At 36.4% G+C, this 25,229-nt stretch overlaps 1 pseudogene; it reads left to right on the plus strand.

Moving 5' to 3' along the window:
* Nucleotides 1–1,819: 1,819 nt before the first annotated feature.
* LOC102265800 (E3 ubiquitin-protein ligase Hakai-like) overlaps nucleotides 1,820–25,229 on the plus strand; it is a 40,854-nt pseudogene continuing 17,444 nt past the window's right edge.

The following is a 25,229-nucleotide window of genomic DNA, read 5'->3' on the forward strand; positions in this document are numbered from 1 at the left end:
CAGGCCCAGAAATTAAAACCAGGTCTCCTGCACTTCAGGGACAACAGAGGACGAGATGGTTAGATGGCATGACTGACTCTACAGTAGACATGAGTTTGAGCAAGCTTTGGGAAGTGGTGAAGAACAGAAAAGCCTGGCATGCTGCAGTCCATGGGGTTGCAAAGAGTTGGACACAACTGAGCGACTGAACAACAACTCTTGCATTGCAGGCAAATTCTTTACCATATGAGTCACCAGGGAAATCAGATAGAGCAAAGCCACACTATAATAGGCAATATAGGCAATATTTTTTGAGATACCTCTCAAAAAATATTTTAAACACCAGTAGACTATGAGTTTCCAGATGGACTCTGCACGGATTGAAACTAGGTATAGTAAACAGAGTAGTTTCTAACCAGTCATAACATAAAATCAGGCTTGTCAACAGAAATCCATCATCAAGCGAGATTCCTGTGTTTAGAAAAAGGTTTGAATACTTTTCCAATGAAAGAATCATTTGTATCAGCAGAGGACCCACATTCTGTGATGGTTTATGTGTAGACTTTGCTTAGCTATGGCCCTCTGTTTAATTGAGCACTAATCTCAGTTTTGTGGTGGAGGGGTTTTGTATGTGTGTATACCCTCTACAATCAGTTGACTTTAAATAGGATTACCTTAGATAATGTGGGTGGGCCTCATTCAATTGGCTGAAAAGCCTTAGGAGCAAAAACTGACCTTCTTGGAGAAAAGAATTAAGAAATAGGCTCAAGTGATTGTTGGGACTGGTAAATTTGAAATCTTCTATAGCAGGCTGGCAGGTACAGAGCTTGGGTAGCCTCAAGGTTGCAGAATTTCTTTTCCAGAAAATTCAATTTTTGCTTTCAAAGCTTTTCTTTTGGCTGATTAGATTGATTATATTTCTCTGGCGAATCCAAACTTATACACATTCCCACTGTCCCAACTTTTGCAGTTCCTGCATTAAACAATGAGGAAGAAATGGTTAGACAGCTGTTGATCCTATCCTTTTACTATGGGATCACTTCTGGAATAAAAAGAAGGTAGCTTAATTAATCTCCTTGTATATATACAAACAACAGAATTCCTGGCAAACAAGCCAATATCATTTCCTCAAGGAAGGATCCTAATCGATGGAATAAAAGTTCTCAGCAGATTTAATCTCATTTGCCTGCATTTACTTATATTAAACAAATTTAGAAAAAAATAATTTATGGGATATATCTACCTGAAAAATCTTTTTTAAGCTATTGTTGTTTTGTTGCTAAATAATGTCAGATGCCTTAATGACTTCATGGCTGTAACCTACCAGACTCCTCCTTCCATGGGATTTCCCAGGCAAGAATACTGGACTGGGTTGCCATTTCATAGTCCATGGAATCTTTCTGATGGAGTGATTGAATACCTGTCTCCTGCATCATCTGCATTGTCAGGGGGATTCTTTACCAATGAAGCACTGGGAAGCCACTTTTAAGTTATCAGTCAGTTCAGTTGCTCAGTCGTGTCCAGCTCTTTGTAACCCCATGGACTGCAACACTCCAGGCCTCCTTGTCCATCGGCAATTCCCAGAGTTTACTCAAACTCATGTCCATTGAGTTATGGATGACATTCAACCATCCCATCCTCTGTCGTCCCCTTCTCCACCTGGCTTCAAACTTTCCCAACAACAGGGTCTTTTCAAATGAGTCAGTTCTTCACATCAGATGGCTAAAGTACTGGAGTTTCAGCTTCAGCATCAGTCCTTCCAATGTATACTCAGGACTGATTTCCCACATCCAAGGAGCGGTGGCTGCACGGGCGCAGGAGGGCCTAGAGGAGCTATCCCATGTTGAAGGTCAGGAAGGGCGGCGGTGAGGAGATACCACTTGTCAAAGGTGAGGAGCAGCGGCTGCACTTTACTGGAGCAGCCGTGAAGAGATACCCCACGCCCAAGGTAAGAGAAACCCAAGTAAGATTGTAGATGTTGCAAGAGGGCATCAGAGGGCAGACACACTGAAACCATAATCACAGAAAACTAGACAATCTAATCACACTAGGACCACAGCCTTATCTAACTCAATGACATTAAGCCATGCCCATGGGGCCACCAAGATGGGCGGGTCATGGTGGAGAGATCTGACAGAATGTGGTCCACTGGAGAAGGGAATGGCAAACCACTTAAGTATTCTTGCCTTGAGAATCCCCTGAACAGTATGAAAAGGCAAAATGATAGGATACTGAAAGAGGAACTCCCCAGATCAGTAGGTGCCCAATATGCTACTGGAGATCAGTGGAGAAATAATTGCACAAAGAATGAAGGGATGGAGCCAAAGCAAAAACAACACCCACTTGAGGATGTGACTGGTGATAGAAGCAAGATCCGATGCTGTAAAGAGCAATATTGCATAGGAACCTGGAATGTCAGGTCCATGAATCAAGGCAAAATGGAAGTGGTCAAACAAGAGATGGCAAGAGTGAATGTCAACATTCTAGGAATCAGTGAACTAAAATGGACTGGAATGGGCGAATTTAACTCAGATGAGCATTATATCTACTACTGTGGGCAGGAATCCCTTAGAAGAAATGGACTACCCATCATGGTCAACAAAAGAGTCTGAAATGCAGTACTTGGATGCAATCTCAAAAATGACAGAATGATCTCTATTCGTTTCCAAGGCAAACCATTCACTATCACAGTAATCCAAGTCTATGCCCCAACCAGTAGCGCTGAAGAAGCTGGAGTTGAATGGTGCTAGGAAGACCCACAAGACCTTTTAGAACTAACATCCAAAAAAGATGTCCTTTTCATTATGGGGGACTGGAATGCAAAAGTAGGAAGTCAAGAAACACCTGGAGTAACAGGCAAATTTGACCTTGGAATACGGAATGAAGCAGGGCAAAGACTAATAGAGCTTTGCCAAGAAAATGCACTGGTCATAGCAAACACCCTCTTCCAACAACACAAGAGAAGATTCTACACATGGACATCACCAGATGGTCAACATCGAAATCAGACTGATTATATTCTTTGCAGCCAAAGATGGAGAAGCTCTATACAGTCAACAAAAACAAGACCAGCAGCTGACTGTGGCTCAGATCATGTATTCCTTATTACCAAATTCAGACTTAAATTGAAGAAAGTAGGGAAAACCATTAGACCATTCAGGTATGACCTAAAGCAAATCCCTTATGATTATACAGTGGAAGTGAGAAATAGATTTAAGGGCCTAGATCTGATAGATAGAGTGCCTGATGAACTATGGACTGAGGTTCGTGATATTGTACAAGAGACAAGGATCAAGACCATCTCCATGGAAAAGAAATGCAAAAAAGCAAAATGGCTGTCTGGGGAGGCCTTACAAATAGCTGTGAAAAGAAGAGAAGTGAAAAGCAAAGGAGAAAAGGAAAGATATAAGCATCTGAATGCAGAGTTCCAAAGAATAGTAAGAAGAGATAAGAAAGCCTTCCTTAATGATCAATGCAAAGAAATAGAGGAAAACAACAGAATGGAAAAGTCTAGATATCTCTTCAAGAAAATAAGAGATACCAAGGGAACATTTCATGCAAAAATGGGCTTGATAAAGGACAGAAATGGTATAGACCTAACAGAAGCAGAAGATATTAAGAAGAGGTGGCAAGAATACACAGAAGAACTGTACAAAAAAGATCTTCACAGCCCAGATAATCACGATGGTGTGATCACTCACCTAGAGCCAGATATCTTGGAATGTGAAGTCAAGTGGGCCTTAGAAAGCATCACTATGAACAAAGCTAGTGTAGGGGATGGAATTAGAGTAGAACTATTTCAAATCCTGAAAGATGATGCTATTAAAGTGCTGTACTCATTATGCCAGCAAATTTGGAAAACTCAGCAGTGGCCACAGGACTGGAAAAGGTCCGTTTTCCTTCCAATCCCAAAGAAAGGCAATGCCAAAAAAGGCTCAAATCACTGCACAATTACACTAATCTCACAGGCTAGTAAAGTAATGCTCAACATTCTCCAAGCCAGGCTTCAGCAATACGTGAACCATGAACTTTCAGATGTTCAAGCTGGTTTTAGAAAAGGCAGAGAAACCAGAGATCAAATTTCCAACATCCGCTGGATCATCAAAAAATCAAGAGAGTTCCAGAAAAACATCTATTTCTGCTTTATTGACTATGCCAAAGCCTTTGACCATGTGGATCACAATAAACTGTGGAAAAATCTGAAAGAGATGGTAATATCAGACCACTTGACCTGCCTCTTGAGAAATCTGTATGCAGGTCAGGGAGCAACAGTTAGAACTGTGCATGGAACAACAAACTGGTTCCAAATAGAAAAAGGAGTACGTCAAGGCTGTATATTGTCACCCTGGTTATTTAACTTACATGCAGAGTACATCATGAGAAACGCTGGGCTGGAAGAAACACAAGCTGGAATCAAGATTGCCAGGAGAAATATCAATCACCTCAGATATGCAGATGACACCACCCTTATGGCAGAAAGTGAAGAGGAACTCAAAAGCCTCTTGATGAAAGTGAAAGAGGAGAGTGAAAAAGTTGGCTTAAAGCTCAACATTCAGAAAACGAAGATCATGGCATCTGGTCCCACCACTTCATGGGAAATAGATGGGGAAACAGTGGAAATAGTGTCAAACTTTTTTGGGGGGGGGGCTCCAAAATCACTGCAGATGGTGACTGCAGCCATGAAACTAAAAAACGCTTATTCCTTGGAAGGAAAGTTATGACCAACCTAGACAGCATATTGAAAAGCAGAGACATTACTTTGCCAACAAAGGTCCGTCTAGTCAAGGCTATGGTTTTTCCTTTGGTCATGTATGGATGTGAGAGTTGGACTGTGAAGAAGGCTGAGTGCCGAAGAATTGATGCTTTTGAACTGTGGTGTTGGAGAAGACTCTTGAGAGTCCCTTGCACTGCAAGGAGATCCAACCAGTCCATTCTGAAGGAGATCAGCCCTGGGATTTCTTTGGAAGGAATGATGCTAAAGTTGAAACTCCAGTATTTTGGCCACCTCATGCGAAGCGTTGACTCATGGGAAAAGACTCTGATGCTAGGAGGGATTGGGGGCAGGAGGAGAAGGGGACAACAGAGGATGAGATAGCTGGATGGCATCACTGACTCGATGGACGTGAGTCTGGGTGAACTCCGGGAGTTGGTGGTGGACAGGGAGGCCTGGCGTGCTGTGATTCATGAAGTTACAAAGAGTCAGACACGACTGAGCGACTGAACTGAACTGAAGTGATTTCCTTTAGGATGAACTTCTTGGATCTCCGTGAAGTGCCAGGGACTCTCAAGAGTCTTCTCCAATACTACGGCTCAAAAGCATCAATTCTTCAGCGCTCAGCTTTCTTTATAATTCAACTCTCACATTATGACTACTGGAAAAACCATAGATTTGACTAGATGGACCTTTGTTGGCAAAGCAATATTTGTGTTCTTTAATATGCTGTCTAGGTCGGTCACAAATTTTCTTCCAAGGAGCAAGCGTCTTTTAATTTCATGGCTGCCTTCACTATCTGCAGTACTTTTGGAGCCCCCCATAATAAAGTCAGTCACTGTTTCCTCTGTTTCCCCATCTATTTGCCATGAAGGGATGGGACCAGATGCAATGATCTTAGTTTTCTGAATGTTGAGCTTTAACACAAATTTTTTTCTCTCTTCCTTCACTATCATCAAGAGATTTAGTTCTTCTTCACTTTCTGCCATAAGGGTGGTGTCATCTGCATATCTGAGGTTATTGATATTTCTTTTGCCAATCTTGATTCCAGCGTGTGCTTCATCCAGCCCAGCATTTCTCATGATGTACTCTGCATGTAAGTTAAATAAGCAGGGTGACAATATACAGCCTTGACGTACTCCTTTTCCTATTTGGAACCAGGCTATTGTTCCATGTACAGTTCTAACTGTTGCTTCCTGACCTGCATACAGATTTCTCAAGAGGCAGGTCAAGTGGTCTGATATTACCATCTCTTTCAGAATTTTCCACAGTTTATTGTGATCCACACAGTCAAAGGCTTTGGTATAGTCAATAAAGCAGAAATAGATGTTTTTCTGGAACTCTCTTGCTTTTTCGATCATCCAATGGTGTTGGCAATTTGATATTTGATTCTTCTGCCATTTCTAAATTCAGCTTGAACATCTGGAAGTTCACAGTTCACATACTGTTGAAGCCTGGCTTGGAGAATTTTAAGCATTACTTTACTAGCTCGTGAAATGAGTGCAATTGTGTGGTAGTTTGTGCATTCTTTGGCATTTCTTTCTTTGGGACGGGAATGAAAACTGACCTTCTCCAGTCTTGTGCCACTGCTGAGTTTTCCATATTTGCTGGCATATTGAGTGAAGCACTTTCATAGCATCATCTTTTAGGATTTGAAATAGCTCAACTGGAATTCCATCACCCCACTATTTTTGTTTGTAGTGATGTTTCCTAAGATCCACTTGATTTCACATTCCAGGATACTTGGCTCTAGGTGAGTGATCACACCATCATGATTATCTGGGTCGTGAAGATGTTTTTTGGATGGTTCTTCTGGTATTCTTGCCACCTCTTCTTAATATCTTGGGCTTCTGTTAGGTCCACACCATTTCTGTCCTTTATCATGCCCATATTTGCGTGAAATTTCCCTTGGTATCTCTCATTTTCTTGAAGAGATCTCTAGACTTTTCCATTCTGTTGTTTTCCTCTATTTCTTTGCGTTGATCACTGAGGAAGGCTTTCTTATATCTCCTTGCTATTCTCTGTAACTCTGCATTCAAATGGGTATGTCTTTTGTTTTCTTCTTTGTCTTTCCCTTCTCTTCTTTTCACAGCTATTTATAAGGCCTCCTCAGACAACCATTTTGCCTTTTTGCATTTCTTTTTCTTGAGGATGGTCTTGCTCCCTATCTCCTATGTCATGAATCTCTGTCCACAGTTTTTCAAGCACTCTATCAGATCTAATCTCTTGAATCTATTTGGCACTTCTACTGTAAAATCAGAAGGGATTTGATTTAGATCATACCTGAATAGTCTAGTGGTTTTCCCTACTTTCTTCAATTTAAGTCTGCATTTGGCAATAGGGAGTTCATGATCTGAGCCACAGTCAGCTCCTGGTCTTGTTTTGCTGACTGTATAGTGCTTCTCCAACTTTAGCTGCAAAGAATATAATAACCCTGATTTTGGTGTTGTTCATCTGGTGATGTCCATGTGCAGAGTCTTCTCTTGTGTTGTTGAAAGAGGGTGTTTGCTATGACCAGTGTGTCCTCTTGGCTAAACTCTATTATCCTTTGCCCTGCTTCATTCTGTACTCAAAGGCCAAATTTGCCTGTTACTCCAGGTATTTCTTGACTCCCTGCTTTTGCATATGACCAATCTAAATAGCATATTAATTTACAGAGACATTACTTTACCAAAAAGGCCAGTCTAGTCAAAACTATGTTTCCAGTAGTTATGTATGGATATGAGAGTTGGACTATAAAGAAATCTGAGTGCCAGTGTATTGATGCTTTTCAACTGTGGTGTTGGAGAAGACTTGAGAGTCCCTTGGACTGCAAGGAGATCCAGCCAGTCCATACTAGAGGAAATCAGTCCTGGGTGTTCATTGGAAGGACTGATGCTGAAGCTGAAACTCCAATACTTTGGCTTCCTGATGTGAAGAGCTGCCTCATTTGAAAAGACCCTGTTTCTGGGAAAGATTGAAGGCAGGAGAATAAGGGGATGACAGAGAACGAGATTATTGGATGACATCACCAACTCAATGGACATGAGTTTGAGTAAACTCTGGCATTTGGTTATGGAGAGGGAGGCCTGACGTGCTGCAGTCCATGGGGTCACAAAGAGTTGGACACAACTGAATGACTGAACTGAACTTAACTGAATGACAGAATGCATAGAGGAACTAAAGAACCTCTTGATGAAGGTGAGAATTGAAAATTAAAAAGCTCAAAAACTAAGATCATGGCATCAGGTCCCATCACTTAATGGCAAATAGGTGGGGAAACAACTGAAACAATGGCAGATTTTATTTTCTTGGGCTCCAAAATCATTGTGGACATTGACTGTAGCCATGAAATTTAAAAAAACTTACTCCTTAGAAGACAAGCTATGACAAGCCTAGGCAGGGTGTTAAAAAGCAAAACATTATTTTGCCACAAAGGTCCATATAGTCAAAGCTACTGTTTTTCTGGTAGTCAGGTAACAATGTAAGATTTGGACCATAAAGAAGTCTGGGTGCTTAAGAATTGATGCTTTCAAAGTGTGGTGCCAGAGAAGACTCTGAGAGTTCTTTGGACAGCAATGGGATCAAACCAGTCAATCCTCAAGGAAATCATCCCTGATAATTCATTGGAAGGACTGATATGATCTGAAGCTCCAATACTTTGGCCACCTGATGCAAAAAGTCAACACTGATGTTGAGAAAGCTTGAGGGCAAGAGGAAAAAGAGGCAACAGAGGGTGAGACAGTTGGAAGGCATCAATGACTCAATGAACATTAGTTTGAGCAAATTCTGGGACAGAGTGAAGGACAAGGAAGCCTGGCATGCCACAGTCCATGAGGGTCACAAAGAGTGGGATACAACTTAGTGACTAAACAACAACAACAAATACAAAGTTATATAATTAAGATATCAGTGAATCATAGTTATCTTTTCATTTACTTGTATTTATCTACCAAGTCTTTTTGAGAAAACTATTAACTATCTATTATATTGTCATAGTATACTGAGTGATAATATATTTTCTCATTTTTTTAAAGACTTGGATTGTAAGCATATATTCAGCCATGTTTTAGCTTTGGGAACACTGTGTCAGGCTAACTGATAAATTTAGTGAGACACTTACTTTTCTTCCAAATGCTTATTTGTAGGTATACTAATATATTGGGAAGTTTTAATTATGTCAAGATAAGAGCTTCCTAAATTACAGAAGTATTTTAAATCTGAAGTATTTTAAAACTTACCAGTCATAAAACAGATTGTTAGAAAAGAAGAATAATCCAGTCTTTACACATGGATAGCATTCCAGTCTATATAGAAAGTTCCAAAGAATCTACAAAAATAAGCAAAACCTACTAGAACTAATTATTGAGTTTAATAAGGAAAAAAATAAAATGCAAAAAACACAAAAAAGTAAGCAGGTTTCTATTTACTAGCAATCCAAAATATGTTCATTGAAATTAAATTCAGGAGTTAATTCAGACAGTTGGCCACCTTAGATAGACAAATAGGTAAATTGAACAAATTGAGTGCCTAGATCCAGAAATAGAACCATACAATTTTGCACAATGGATAAGCCAATACAATATAACTGAGTATGTGTTCCTCTAACATTTCACTTCAGTTCAGTTCAGTTCAGTTCAAACAGTTGTGTCCGACTCTTTGTGACCACATGAACCACAGCACTCCAGGCCTCCCTGTCCATCACCAACTCCCGGATTTAACCCAAACCCATGTCCATCAGGTGGATGATGCCATCCAACCATCTCATCCACTGTCATCCCCTCCTCCTCCTGCCCTCAATCTTACCCAGCATCAGGGTCTTTTCAAATGAGTCAGCTCTTAGCATCAAGGGGCCAAAGTATTAGAGTTTCAGCTTCAGCATCAGTCCTTCCAATGAACACCCAGGACTGATCTTTAGAATGCACTGGTTGGATCTCCTTGCAGTCCAAGGGACTCTCAAAGGTTTTCTCCAACACTACAGTTAAAAAGCATCAATTATTCAGTGCTCAGCTTTCTTTATAGTCCAACTACCACACCTATACATGACCACTGGAAAAATCATACCTTGACTAGACGGACCTTTGTTGGTAAAGTAATGTCTCTGTTTTTTAATATGCTGTCTAGGTTGGTCATAACTTTCCTTCCAAGGAGTAAATGTCTTTTAATTTCATGGCTGCAATCACCATCTGCAGTGATTTTGAAGCCCCAAAAAATAAAGTCTGACACTGTTTTCCCATCTATTTCCTATGAAGTGATGGGACCAGATGCCATGATCTTCATTTTCTGAATGTTGAACTTTAAGCCAACTTTATCACTCTCCTCTTTCACTTTCATCAAGAGGCTCTTTAGTTCCTCTTCACTTTCTGCCATAAGGGTGGTGTCATCTGCACATCTGAGGTTATTGAGATTTCTCCTGGCAGTCTTGATTCCAGGTTGTGCTTCCTCCAGCCCAGCATTTCTCATGATGTACTCTGCATATAAGTTAAATAACCAGGGTGACAATATACAGCCTTGATGTACCCCTTTTCCTATTTGGAACCAGTCTGTTGATCCATGTCCAGTTCGAACTGTTGCTTCCTGACCTGCATACAGGTTTCTCAAGACGCAGGTCAGGTGGTATGGTATTTCCATCTCTTGAAGAATTTTCCACAGTTGATTGTGATCCAGATAGTCAAAGGCTTTGGCATAGTCAATAAAGCAGAAGTTTTTCTGGAACTCTCTTGCTTTTTCCATGATCCAGCAAGTAGCAAGTATGCTGTTTTTTAGTATAATTCTAATTTTTAGTTTTGGAAAGTGAAGCACAGAGGGGTTGTTTCTTGCTAAATCTCATAAAGCTACTAAATTGCATACTAGGATTTAAGCATAAGATTATGGTTCTGCAGTATATGCTTTAAAAATATTAGGAGAATTAGAATAAAAATTAGTATGCAATATTTGTGTCTATAGGAGAAAAAGTATTAACAAGACATAAAAAGCAATAGTCATAAAGTAAACTTTGATAAACTTGGTTATATCAAAATTAAAATTCTGATTCACCATAAATATTGTTAATAGACAAGCAGCAACTGAAAAGAAACATCTACCACATGTTTACCATACAGAGTATTAAGATCCAGTATATATAAACATTTCCTACAAAGCAAAGAAAGAAAATAAAACCTACTCAATTAAATAATTTGGAAGCAATTATGAAATGGAGCCAACAAAGAAGGAATAAAAATGGTCCATAAAAGGGTACATTATCTCATTAATAATAAAAGGGAATGCAGATTAGAATATTATTAGCATATTTTAGCCATCAGGTTTTAATAATGCCAACTGTTGTTGAGAGTAGAAATTGAATTGCTCTATAAAAAGCAATTTGAAAAAAACTTATTGCATTAGAAATGTGCACATCTTATATTATAGCAATTACTTTATTTCTTTTTATTCTCTAAAGATTTGCCTTATGTAAGAGTAACAATGTCTGTACACTAATGCCTGAGGAAACATTTTTTTCTAATAGTGAAAATGTAAGAAAACATAAATACACATTGTTAGAAACTGATTAAGTAAACCTAGGGTATGTCTATATCATGAAATATAATACAGCAATCTGTCATTATTGAAATAATTTAGGTATACACATATTTGAAACATTTAAATTATTACATTTAAAATATATATGTATAATGAAATCAATACATAGATATCTAGAGTGGGCTTGGCTCTACTCCTTATCTTGGAGCCAAAGCTAGCTGGGTCCAACCTGGTTAAGCTTTACACCAGCTAACTTATAGAAATGTACATGAAAATTAAATGATATTGTTTTATGTCACTAAAATGTTTATTGTACAACAAAAGCAGACTGAAATACAGTGATAATTAATTAGACATAGTAATTTTCTTAATATTATCTACATTACTAGGGAGTGATCAACTTTCTTTTGTCTTGTATAAACTTAAAGGATTTTTTTTTCTGTTATTAAAAATCATATTTATGTAGGGTCTATCAAGTCACTATTGAATATAATGTATGAGAATTATTATAAAGATACATTGAATTGTTTTCATTAGGGTAGATGCGTATGTATCTACAAAAGTAAATACACACATGTTCTAATTTGGATAGCCTAGGAGAGATGAGTGTACTTTGGGTTTTATAAAAATTAACAATTAACTATTAATAATTGCTTAACATTTTAATTTGATGTGTACTCAATAATTTATGTCTCAGCTGTCATTGAAGAAATTATTGTTTTCTGTTTTCAATTCATATTAAGTCACTATCACCATGATCAGTCTATACTAAAATAATTTTGTCAACATTTCCCAGTGACTTATCTTCATGAGAAAACTAAAAGACATTCCCTGTTTTGGATTTCATAAAATGGGACTGCCTAGTGGTATTTTTCATACTATACAAAATGAAAATTTGGAAGTGAAGTCTATCTTAGCAGAAATTTATACTGTATTTTCGATTCAGTAAACCATTTATAACCTTCATGGCATGGAATCGGAAAGAGTCGGACATGACTGAGCAACTTCATTTTCTTTACTTTTTTTAGGCAAGATTGGGCTAAATGACCTTCACACATTACATGTATAATACTAAAAATGTAAGGTGAAAGTGAAGTCGTTCAGTCTTATCCTACTCTTTGTGACCCCATAGACTGTAGCCTACCAGGTTTCTCCGTCCATGGGATTTTCCAGGCAAGAATACTGGATTGGGTTGCCATTTCCTTCACCAGGGGATCTTCCTGACCCGGGGATCAAACCCAGTTCTCCCACATTGTAGGCAGAAGCTTTACCATCTGAGCCACCAGGGTGACGTACTCTAAATATCATTTTTGAAATGAGGTGTTCAGTTGCAGTAAATTTAAATTACTCAACTTCCCAAATTTAAAGTTTAAAAATAAAATAAAATTTAAAACTAAAAAAAGCAAAAACAAACAAACAAACAAAAAAGCATTTAAATGTGAACCTTCAGTTCAGTTCAGTTGCTCAGTCGTGTCCAACTCTTTGCGACCCCATGAATCGCAGCACGCCAGGCCTCCCTGTCCATCACCAACTCCCGGAGTTCATTCAGACTCAAGTCCATCCAGTCGGTGATGCCATCCAGCCATCTCATCCTCTGTCGTCCCCTTCTCCTCCTGCCCCCGATCCCTCTCAGCATCAGAGTCTTTTCCAATGAGTCAACTCTTCGCATGAGGTGGCCAAAGTACAGGATTTTCAGCTTTACCATCATTCCTTCCAAAGAACACTCAGGATCGATCTCCTTTAGAATGGACTGGTTGGATCTCCTTGCAGTCCAAGGGACTATCAAGAGTCTTCTATAACACCACAGTTCAAAACCATCAATTATTTGGCGCTCAGCTTTCTTCACAGTCCAACTCTCACATCCATACATGACCACTGGAAAAACCATAGCCTTGACTAGACGGACCTTTGTTGGCAAAGTAATGTCTCTGCTTTTCAATATGCTATCTAGGTTGGTCATAACTTTCCTTCCAAGGAATAAACGTCTTTTAGTTTCATGGCTGCAGTCACCATCTGCAGTGATTTTGGAGCCCAAAAAATAAAGTTTGACACTGTTTCCCCATCTATTTCCCATGAAGTGATGGGACCAGATGCCATGATCTTCGTTTTGTGAATGTTGAGCTTTAAGCCAACTTTTTCACTCTCCACTTTCACTTTCATCAAGAGGCTCTTTAGTTCCTCTTCACTTTCTGCCATAAGGGTGGTGTCATCTGCATATCTGAGGTGACTGATATTTCTCCTGGCAATCTTGATTCCAGTTTGTGCTTCTTCCAGCCCAGCGTTTCTCATGATGTACTCTGCATATAAATTAAATAAGCAGGGTGACAATATACAGTCTTGATGTACTCCTTTTCCTGTTTGGAACCAGTCTGTTGTTCCATGTCCAGTTCTAAGTGTTGCTTCCTGACCTGCATAAAGGTTTCTCAAGAGGCAGGTCAGGTGGCATGGTATTTCCATCTCTTTCAGAATTTTCCACAGTTTATTGAGATCCACACAGTCAAAGGCTTTGGCATAGTCAATAAAGCAGAAATAGATGTTTTTCTGGAACTCTCTTGTTTTTTCCATGATCCAGCAGATGTTGGAAATTTGATCTCTGGTTCCTCTGCCATTTCTAAAACCAGCTTGAACGTCTGGAAGTTCACTGTTCACGTATTGCTGAAGCCTGGCTTGGAGAATGCTGAGCATTATTTTACTAGCATGTAAGATTAGTGCAATTGTGTGGTATTTTGAGCATTCTTTGGCATTGCCTTTCTTTGGGATTGGAATGAAAACTGACCTTTTCCAGTCCTGTGGCCACTGCTGAGTTTTCCAAATTTGCTGGTGTATTGAGTGAAGCACTTTCACAGCATCATCTTTCAGAATTTGAAATAGCTTAACTGGAATTCCATCACCTCCACTAACTTTGTTCATAGTGATGTTTTTTAAGGCCCACTTGACTTCACATTTCAGGATGTTTGGCTCTAGGTGAGTGATCACACCATCGTGATTATCTTAGTCGTGAAGATCTTTTTGTGCAGTTCTTCGGTTTATTCTTGCCACCTCTTCTTAATATCTCCTGCTTCTGTTAAGTCCATGTCATTTCTGTCCTTTATCAAGCCCATCTTTGCATGAAATGTTCCCTTGGTGTCTCTAATTTTCTTGAAGAGATCTCTAGTCTTTCCCATTCTGTTGTTTTCCTCTATTTATTGTATTGATCGCTGAGGAAGTGTTTCTTATCTCTTCTTGCTATTCTTTGAAACTCTGCATTCAGAGGCTTTCATCTTTCCTTTTCTCCTTTGCTTTTCACTTCTCTTCTTTTCACAGCTATTTTTAAGGCAACCTAGATGTATCTAATTCCCTAGCCCATCCATTTAACTACTATGAAATACCAGTAATCATGTTCTGTAGGAAAAAATATTAAAGGAGAACTCATAACTTTGTCAGACTTTATTAGTACAGAGTTAAGTGGAAAGAAAATGGGTTTTAAATGGTGTAAGTTAATGTAGCAATGAAGGGTAGTGTACAGTGCAGAAGTATAAAAAGCACATTATAACAGTGATCAATAAACTACCAGGGCATTACATTTGCAGGAGCAGTTACATTAAGACAGAAATAATTTGAAAATTGTTTTGGGAAATTTCAGCCTCTCTTCCAGATCATATGTAAGTGTTAATGGAAATCATAAAATCTCATTATATGAGATGAATATTATCAAGAAATGAAGAGAGAAGAGTGTCAATAATCACTTTTTTTAATCCAGTTTATCTATAGGATGTAGGTGATTAAAAATTCTTATGATAAATATAAAATTAATATTTGTGGAATCTCTGAAGTTTATGAAAGTAGGTAAAAACAAATCCAAGTTGACTGAATATTCAGTTTCACACTAAACAATATAAATGTTTAGTCCAGAAGGATTCTGCTTACCCAAGAAAGAGAATTCAACTTAAACCACTGAATTGGAGAATATTATTGAACTCAATGTTCTCTGCAAGTATTTCCTTCAGGTTTCAGCATGATGATTCTCATTTGATACATAAAATAATTATCATTTCCTTTTTCCTTTCTATTAGATGTTAAATCATGCAGAAATTCTGTTGCATCTTTTTGACACACTTTGTTTCTTCTCAAAGATAACATATTGTTTTATTTGCCAAAACTTGCCTAACACGTGAAAAGATTTGTTAAAGTAGGTAAAAAAAGTTCAGGGTTTTTTCTGTGGTTGCTTTTATTTATTTATTTTTGTCCTTTTTTAGTAATCTGATAGAAGATTCAGATATGATTGAAAACAAAAAATAATGGTTAGTATAGTTTGAGCAGCAGCAATTGTCTCTAATGGGCTTTCCTGGTGGCTCAGACATACGGAATCCACCCGCCAATGCAGAAGATTCAGATTGGATTCCTGATCTGGGAAGATCCCCTTGGAAAAGGAAATTCTTGCCTCTGAAATCCCATGGCGAGAGGAGCCTGGCGGGCTACAGGCTAAAGAGTCAGAAAAGACTTAGGGACTGAGCAACAACAACAATGGTATCTAATAGAATAATTCTAATAGACCTATATAGGACTAACTGAGCAGATGGAAGCAAAAAGGACCAAAAAGCTGACCTAGATACATAAAACTGCATGAATAAAATAACATCACAGAACAATATCAAATATCCAGAAAGTTATTTGATGCTTTTGTTGAAATTTATTATAACCTAAGGGAGTATGAAAAGTGAAAGTGTTAGTCGTTCACTTGTGTCTGACAATAACCCTTGGACTGTAGCCCACCAGGCTTCTCTCTCCATGGAATTCTCCAGGAAAGAATACTGGAATGGGTAGCTGTTCCCTTCTCCAGGAGATCTTACTGACCCAGGGTTCGAACCCAGATCTCCTGCATTGCAGGTGGATTCTTTACTGTCTGAGCCACCAGGGAATACAAGAGGGAATCTGGGTATTTGGGGCATACCAACCATGATTTGCAGTGCCTCTGCCAATGTCAATTTGCTCTCAATCAGAACTAGATGTCACACATCTAGATTCCTTGCGGCATATTAGCATTAATTGCCCTCTCAATTGTAATACTTTTTAACTGCACTATTAAGGAGCAATATAGAATTCTAATTGATGAGATTAATCAGTTTATGCACTCAAAAATGTATACTTATTTGCTTTGCAGATGAGTAAATATATATATTAATATAATTAGCTATTACTAGGTTCCATGAAAAAGGATGGCTATGTTTATTTTTCTGTTTTTAATTTTTTAATTTGTATACTCTGTAAACACAAGTAATCATTCTCAAAATGAACAAAAACAATGTTCCTCAAAGACAGATGGGTTTTTAATCCTTAGCCTTTCTCTCCTAGCACTAAAGGAGGTCATTTAAAATAAGGGAACACTCCCTATTTATAAAGAATATAGAGAAGTGCCTTAGGTGCCCCAGGATACCACAAAGTATTTTAGTCTCCAAAATCAGGATATTGATTCCTCCCTTGAATCAAATTATAGCTCATGGCATGATCTCCACATTTACTATGTGAGTCAAATTCTTTGCTGTAGAATTCTTGGGAAATGAATTTATGTGAATTTATGCCACATTATTTTGTGGCATAAATATTGGTTTATTATATCAAAACAAGGGTAAATACAGGTTAGTAATGATATGGATATATGACCAAAAAAATAAGGATTTACCTGATCTGTCTCCTCTAACTGCTCCTCCATCAAAGACAGTGGTCTTTTGGTCACTTACCCCCCTCCTCCCCTCTTTCTTTTTACTACTTTACAGCCATTTCTAATTTTTGTTTGTCTCATCCTCTCTTTTTCAATTTTTCCCCATACAATGAAGGGTAATGAGAAGGTTGAAATTACTTAATCTTTATAAGCATATGGTAAGATTCAGTAGCTATTTCTGTACTCCCGTTAAATGGGATACTTTTCAAGATCATTTATTTTTCATTGAAAACATTTGCTGTTTGAATGTATTTCATTAGAGATAGGTGATCTGACTACCGTGTGAAAAAAAGTGAAAGTGTAAGTTGTTCAGCCAACTCTTTGTGATCCCATGGACTGTAGCCTGCCAGGCTCCTCTGTCTATGGGATTCTCCAGGCAAGAATACTCGATGGGCTTTCATTTCCTTCTCCAGGGGATCTTTCCAGGCCAGGAATTGAACCCAGGTTTCCCACATTGCAGGGAGATCTTTTACCCTCTGAGCCACAGTGGCTTCCATATATAGTAACTGATTTTCACTACTCTATTAAAATGGTCCCTGTCAATAGTTATCCTTTAGCTTGTGAAAATGATTAAAAAGACTGAGGAGTTCAGAACAGGTCTAAAATACAGAACTTATATCTTGGATAACTAAAGATTATCTTATTTCCCATTTCTGAGAATTAGCCACGATCAGAAGAAATATTAAGATTCTGTTTCAAGTGTAAGCATACATACTTTCTTATTTTAATTGATATATATTTGATGTGTAACATCATACTAATTTCAGTTCTAGAAAATAATGATGTAGTATTTGTACATATTATGAAATGGTCACCACAGTAATCTGGTTAACATACATTACAACATGTTTATACATATATGCTTTTGTTTCTTATGACAGGAGCTTTTAGGATCTACTCTCTCATAAATATACATGTTTTAATGTGGATCTCACAACTCTATTCTCTGCTCCTGTATCTCATTCATTTTCTTCTCTTTTATTCATTTACTCACAAAATCAAAATTTCTTGGTCTTGGCTTCTCAATATGTGCTGCCCATTGTGCTTATTCATTTGTTTGACAAAATGAACACTGTTAGAATATGGATCACAGAAGAAAGAGAATTTTTCTTTCATTTTCAAAACATACATCTTAGAATTAAATTTTAAGGGCTTTTATCCCAGATTCAATCTCTCAGGAAAGAAGGGAGAGAAGACAATAATAAGTTACTCTGTTAATTTATCTTTGATTCATTCAGTCACTGTACAACACTTTGAGGCTCTTAGTACCTTATAGAATACGTGCATCTATTTGTGGAGTAAAATGAGAAACAAGTATTCCAAATCTGTGACATAATCTCTCAACAGAAATACTTACAGGGTTTTCTGAAGGATTATGGAGATTTTGACCATTTATTGTCCAGATTTTAGGACTCAAATAAGGTGACCAGAAGATGTGAAATCAAAGCTATTAACCAAAGGGGAAGTTTCAGCTTTCAGGTAAAATAAAGAGTTAGAAATATCATAGGAAGAAGTGCAAGCGTGCCAGTTAGGAGACAGTTGAAGAAATGAAACATGGTTGACAAACCAGAGAACAAAGAATGGAGTATAAAGTGGAAAAAACAAAAGAGGCATTCTGTCATAAAATTGTAGGATGCTACATTATAAGTAAACTAATATTTATTTTGAGACAAGAAACAATTACTGGAATATTCAACCATAGGATTTATATAAAAATATATCTTTAGAAGTTTAATCTCTGGTTGCAATACCATAGGATTTGAGGATGCAAACAGTTTGGGAATTTAGAAAAGTATTGTAATAATTGACCAAAAAAAGTAAAACAGATAAAGGAGGTGATATCAAGGAAGAAAAATTGGAGGATGGTTTAAATCTTTTTGGGTATCATATAGAGACAACCTGCTGTGTTTCAAGGACAGAATTAATTAAGAAAAATGACATTATTATTGTTGATGTTATTGTGGTTTTATTTCTTCATACCTGCATGATTCATATCCAAGATAGTGCACATACTATCTTAGGAGATATCAGGGGTGCAAAACAAGAGATCAAATATACATATTTATAACAAACAATTCAATAACAAAGGCTTTATCATACAATTAACTAGAAAACATTTCATCAGTTTTTACTACTTGACATTTGATATATATCCAATGAAAGATAAGGCTGTCTTCCTTTTAGTAAAAACATTTATTATATTAAAATAATGTGGGATTGTGCTAATCTAATTTGGAGTTATATATTTAATTTTTATTTCATATTTTAAATTGAGATTAGGAAGAAATAGCTAGCTCAAAATATCAAAGGCTCTCATGTCATACCTGGAATTAAAATGCAAATGATTGCTACTATATACCATTGTTTAAACTTCAACCACCTTATTCAATTCATCATTATGTTTTCCATTGAGGATTTTAAAGGAATTTAGAATGAGTAGCAATAATTAAAGAAGACAGGCAAAAAATATAGAAAGAAAAGAGTGCATTTTCTTTAGTTAAAAGAATGACTAGTGATCATTTTAAACTTTAAAAATCTACTATATACACATTATATGTATATATACATTGTAATTAACAATATTAATAAAGATACTTTTAGATATGAGTGCTGAGAAGATAAAGGTGAGCATTAGAGTCTATAACAATAGAAGCATAATAACTTTGCACAAAACAGCCTTGAAAATACAGGACCCGGTTTATGAGAAAAATAATCTTTCTTTTAAATATGTATGAAGCTATAAGCAGATAATTTTCTATAATTTATCTCCCTACTGCATGCTATCATTACATCTTCCTGGATAAAGAGATCATAATGAATTATGTAAATTCTTGATTGTGTTATCAAGCACTCTTGTACCTTGATAATCATTGCCTGATTCTTTGCAATTTGGAAATAATGACCTTCAGGATGATCACTATCTATTTGTAATCCATTCAAAGAATCAATACAAAGATTGGTTTATATGATTAATAAGTATCCTCTAATTAAAAGCATGACAACAATATGTTGAGAGGCAGAAATAACTCACTGTGTTTTTGTGCAAATTAATTCCTGAAAGAATGGACATTTTTTTAAATGAACTTGAACATAACAAACTGCCTAAAATTAACTGAATTAGCAATAGAATTATTTTTATTGACCTTGATAAGGCTCAAATATTCTTTTGATACTTTTTATACACTATAAAATCATAGAACTTATGCTCCAGTTCTACAGATTAAAAATCAATCTATATAGAACATATAACATTGAAGCACTATAGGTGAAACCGTTACACAAACTAACATAAATTGTAAACTTTTATGTTTTTGTATTTCTATTAGAGTATAATTTGACATATTTTTTACTCTTTATTTTACTTTTTATAAACAATAAATACATCACCAAATTTATTACTATTCTGCCCATATTTCTCTAGCTATTATATTTCTGAGAATCTATAATGATTGCATTAAGTGCTACCCCCACATTGCACTTATATTCACTCTTTTGATAAATCCTCACTTTAACATAACAAAATAAGCTCCCAATGTTTCAACTGTATTTAAGACTGTAAAGTAGCACCTGTCATTTTACACTAGTATAATGAAAGTATTGCTGTCTAACAATTCTTGACAGTATATGGTATTTTTTTCATATAATCAAGTAAAACACTATAAAACGTATGGAGAATGCATTAATATTAAACTCCTGCAATTAAATTTCTCATGAAAATTGATCTAAAAGTAAGTTGAAACCTGTTTTTTAAATTGAAGATTGTGACCCTTTGTAATTTGCAAATCATTTAAGCTGTATAAGAATAAGTTTTAAAAAGCCCTTGCAGTTGAAATGTTTTAGATAATTTGTAATAAAAGGTCAAAAATGTAACTCATCCATTCACTTGAACTCTCTTTGCTCAACTTCATTTCCATTTTAAAAGTCACAATAAGGTATATTAATAATATCAATATGAAGAATATGTGAAAATAGAAAAATGAGAGAGATAAAGAAAAGGAAGGAGGCAGTAGGATTGTGGAAGGGAGAGAGAGAAAATGAGAAGTTAACTGAAAGACAGAAGACACAGGCATTGGGAAAAAGGATTCAGAGAGGACATGCAGTAGCACAGCATCTACTTTGTAAATAGGAGCATGCATAAACAAAAGTATAAGCTGGATTTGATACATCACAATCAATACAGAAATGTTCTTGTCTACCACATTTGTTAAACTCAAGTTCTAGTAGCTTTTCTGTAGACTTAATACAATTTTCTACATAGAACATAAGAACACTTTTACTTTTTTCCCAGATGACTTTAATTATTTTTCTTGCCTCATCCCACTGGCTACAACCACACTAGATGTTGTGAGAGTCAACATCCTTGGTTGGTTCCTTATCTTAGGAGAAAAAATAATTATCTTTTACTATTAAAGATGATGTTAGCTGTAGGTTTTATAAAATTACCTTTTATGAGATAAAAAGATTACCTTTTACTCATAAGTTGCTAAGAGTTTGTCACAAGAATGTAGTTTTGAATTTTGTCAAGTGTTTTTTCTGCATCTAGTGAGATAGTCATGTTTTTGTTCGTTTAGTAATGTGAGTTGTATTTATTAATATTCAAATGTTAAACCAACTCCACATTTCTGTGATAAACACACCTGGTTGGGGTGAAAAAAAAAGTGTGTCAGAGTGGAAAAAAAAGTGTTAGTTGCTCAGTCATATCTGACTCTTTGAGACCCCATGGAATGTTGCCTGCTAGGCTCCTCCATCCATAGAATTCTCCAAGCAAGAAGACTGCAGAACGTAGCCAGTCCCTTCTCCAGGAGATCTTCCTGCTGCTGCTGCTGCTGCATCGCTTCAGTCCTGTCCGACTCTGTGTGACCCTATAGATGGCAGCCCACCAGGCTTCCTGTCCCTGGGATTCTCCAGGCAAGAACACTGGAGCGGGGATCTTCCTGACCAGGATCAAACATGGGTTTCCCACATTGCAGGCAGATTCTTTACTATCTGAGCCACCCTTTTTATGTACTGTTGAATTTGATTTGGTACATTTAAAAAATAGTAACATTTCAGAGTCAGACACAACTGAGCGACTGAACTGAATTGAACTGAACATTTCAGAATAGTTTTAGATTTATTTTAAAAAGTTAGAAAGAGTACAGACTTCCTGTATACATTTACCCTGTTTTACCCTCTTGCCTCAAATAAATACCTCAGTCAAAAGGAATTTATACATATATCTTCTGCTACTAGCTCTAACACCAGTAATAGTCACATAGTTCCATCTTACCAGATGAAGGCAAGTAAGAGAATCTTATCATACAGCGGAATGCAGAGAGCCAGAAACTACACCATGTCTTTGAATCACAGGGCTGCAAATTGGCAGCCACGAGAGCCTGAATTTTCTTTAAGAAATGTTTTATTTAAATAGTACCATATTATAAACTTTTTAACAGACAGTGCAGTGTATGTGTTTTTGCATTTGCTAAAATTATCATTAGCTGCTGTACACTTAGTACATTCACATAATTATGTGATACTACCTGTGGTGTGTTACACCAATGCAACAATGGATATATTTTTGTACAGTAAAATGCTAAAAATGCCATCCACTAGACTTCTTTCTTCAGTTCCTTCTTTCTTAATATTGTATCAAAAATAACTGAATAGTCTACTACTCAAGGAATATTCTAATAAAGCTTCTACAGACTATCCTTACAACACTGACCTCAGACTCTCCAAAAACTCTTCCACCATTCATTTGAAGATTTTCACATGGACTTCATATGGACAATATTCTACACATTACAAATCTCTTTCATTAGACAATAGTTCCTTTCCACAGGAAAAACTTCAGGTTTTAAGCTGTTGCACCCAATCTCATTTAAGATAGGACTGAATATTTAAAAGAGAATAGTGAAAATTTCCTCATATTTGTATATGAGTTCCATTTTCAAAATATTTTATGCATATTGGCCTTTCTCAAGCAATTAGAATATTAAGCACCTGATAAAAGAGCAAGCAGTGTAATTGATTTCCTGCATCTGGTATTTTCATGTATATTATTTTGCAAGTTCTGAAAGTCTTTCCAGCTGATAATACTTTAACTATCTATGAAATGATTTATTTGTGTCCATCTCAGTTGCAAATTATAAGTGGAAATTCTTTCATAGTTCATTGCTTTATAATAAGGAATAAAAGTTTGATTTTAAGAGGCATCATTAGCTATCTTATACTAGATTAAGTTGAAGCCATGTTTTCAGGAGAAAATGCTTATTTTTATTATTTGAACTGAAATTTTAATTTTCTTCACATTACCTTCATCAGTCTATTTAGAATACATATTTCCAAGAATTAGTACTATGACATAACTGCCCATTTATATCAGAAAAAAGTAATTGTATATATGTGTTTATGTACACATAAGTTTATGTATACACACTCGTATTTGTGTGTATGTTAGAATTTAGTGATTGCAAAATTTTGAAATATCTATTTAATTATAGTTAAAGCAGACATATTTGAAAATATTATAAAGGCATTACTATCTTTCAAACTGTGTTCTTCAGTTTCTAGGTGTCTTTAGCTGAAATAATCCCTGGGTGTAAGGACTAGCTTCATTTCTGTAACTTTAATAAAACTTGATATATTTTAATAATTTAATAATAATTGAGTAAAACGTATGAACTACTTGTGTATGGCTCTTTTTACTCAGCATTTACTTCTAAAGTCATTTACCATGCTTGGTGCAACAATACTTTGTTCTTTTGAGTGATGTATGGGTACTCCATTTTAGGCTTCACCCCTTGTTGTTTATATAACCACTCATTGGTTTTTTGGGTTGCTTCCAGTTTATGGCTATTAAAATCAAGGTACTACAAAAGTATGTGTCTATGTCTTTGTATGGAAATATATTTTTATTACTTCTGGTCATACACCTAGAACTGGAATATATATGGTAGATATATTCTTAACACTTTAAGAAACTGCCAGTATCTGATCCAAAACGTTTACATCCATTTAGATTCTTAGCAGCAGTGCTAAGAGTCCCAGCTATTTCACAAGATACTCTTGCTAACAGTTGGAAGGTTCAGTCTTTAATTTTCTTTTCTTTAATTTTTGTTACTCTATTAGAGATATGGTGATGTTTTGCTGTTCTTTTAATTTACATTTCTTTAAATAATACTATTTTCATGTATCTTTTATGAGTATGTATTTCATGTATCTATCTCTAGGTCTATTTGTTCCAATTAAATTTTAATTGTGATTATCACATTTGTCAGCTGTGTTTTTTTTTTTTTTCTTTCATTTGAAGTATTTTGCTAGATATTTTTTTAAAATGTTGTCTCCTAATCTGTGTTTGTGTGTGTGTGTGTGCACGCAACCACTCAGTTGCTCAGTTGTGTCTGAATCTTTGTGACCCTATGGACTGCATTTCAGGGAATTTTCTGGGCAAGAATTTTGGAGTGGGTTACCATTTCCTCCTCCAGGAGATCTTCCCTACCCAGGGATCCAAACTGCGTCTCCTGTGTCTCCTTGCATTGACAGGCTGATTCTTTACCACTGAGCCACTGGGGAAACCCAATCTGTAATTGAGTCTTCTTTTCCATTTCAGGCTTCCCCTGTGGTTCAGCTGGTAAAGAATCCGTCTGAAATGCGGGAGACCTGAGTTCAATCCCTGGGTTGGAAAGTACGCTGGAGAAGGGAAAGGCTACCCACCCCAGTCTTCTGGCCTGAAGAATTCCATAGACTGTACAGTCCATGGAGTTGCAAAGAGTTGGACAGGACTGAGCGACTTTCACTTTCACTTTCATTTTCTTAATGGTGAATATTGAAGATCAAACTTTTTTATGTTTTATAAAGCAAAGTGGGTTTTTCTTCTTTCATTGTACTGCCTGTCATCCTATTACAATAGTGTTGCCTAACATAAGGTAAATATCTCTTCTTATATTTTTTTACTAGAAGTTTAATAACTTTCTTACATCTAGACTAGTGATTGCCAACCTTAACACTATTAATATTCGACTGAACAATGCTTTGTCCTGTACTCCATTTTATTCATTGTATGCTTAGTAACTCTTCTATTAGCATCGCCTAGCTTTAAAAACCAAATGTATGATTTTAATTCATTTTAAAGCTCTTTAATATTCTGTTATATGATAGTACTGCAGTATGTTATTTTAAGCATTCCAAAATTCATGTCTGCAGAGTTGAATATATAAAGTGAAACTGTATTTTTTATATTTTGATAGTTATCTCAAAATGACACCTACACTTTTGCTACTCATTTCAAATGTCACAGGATAAGAAATTTTCCTCATTATTAGCAAAAAAATTATTCCACACTAATACACACTAATATTG

Source organism: Bos mutus, chromosome 12 (genome assembly GCF_027580195.1).
Source record: "Bos mutus isolate GX-2022 chromosome 12, NWIPB_WYAK_1.1, whole genome shotgun sequence".
Lineage (NCBI taxonomy): Eukaryota > Metazoa > Chordata > Mammalia > Artiodactyla > Bovidae > Bos > Bos mutus.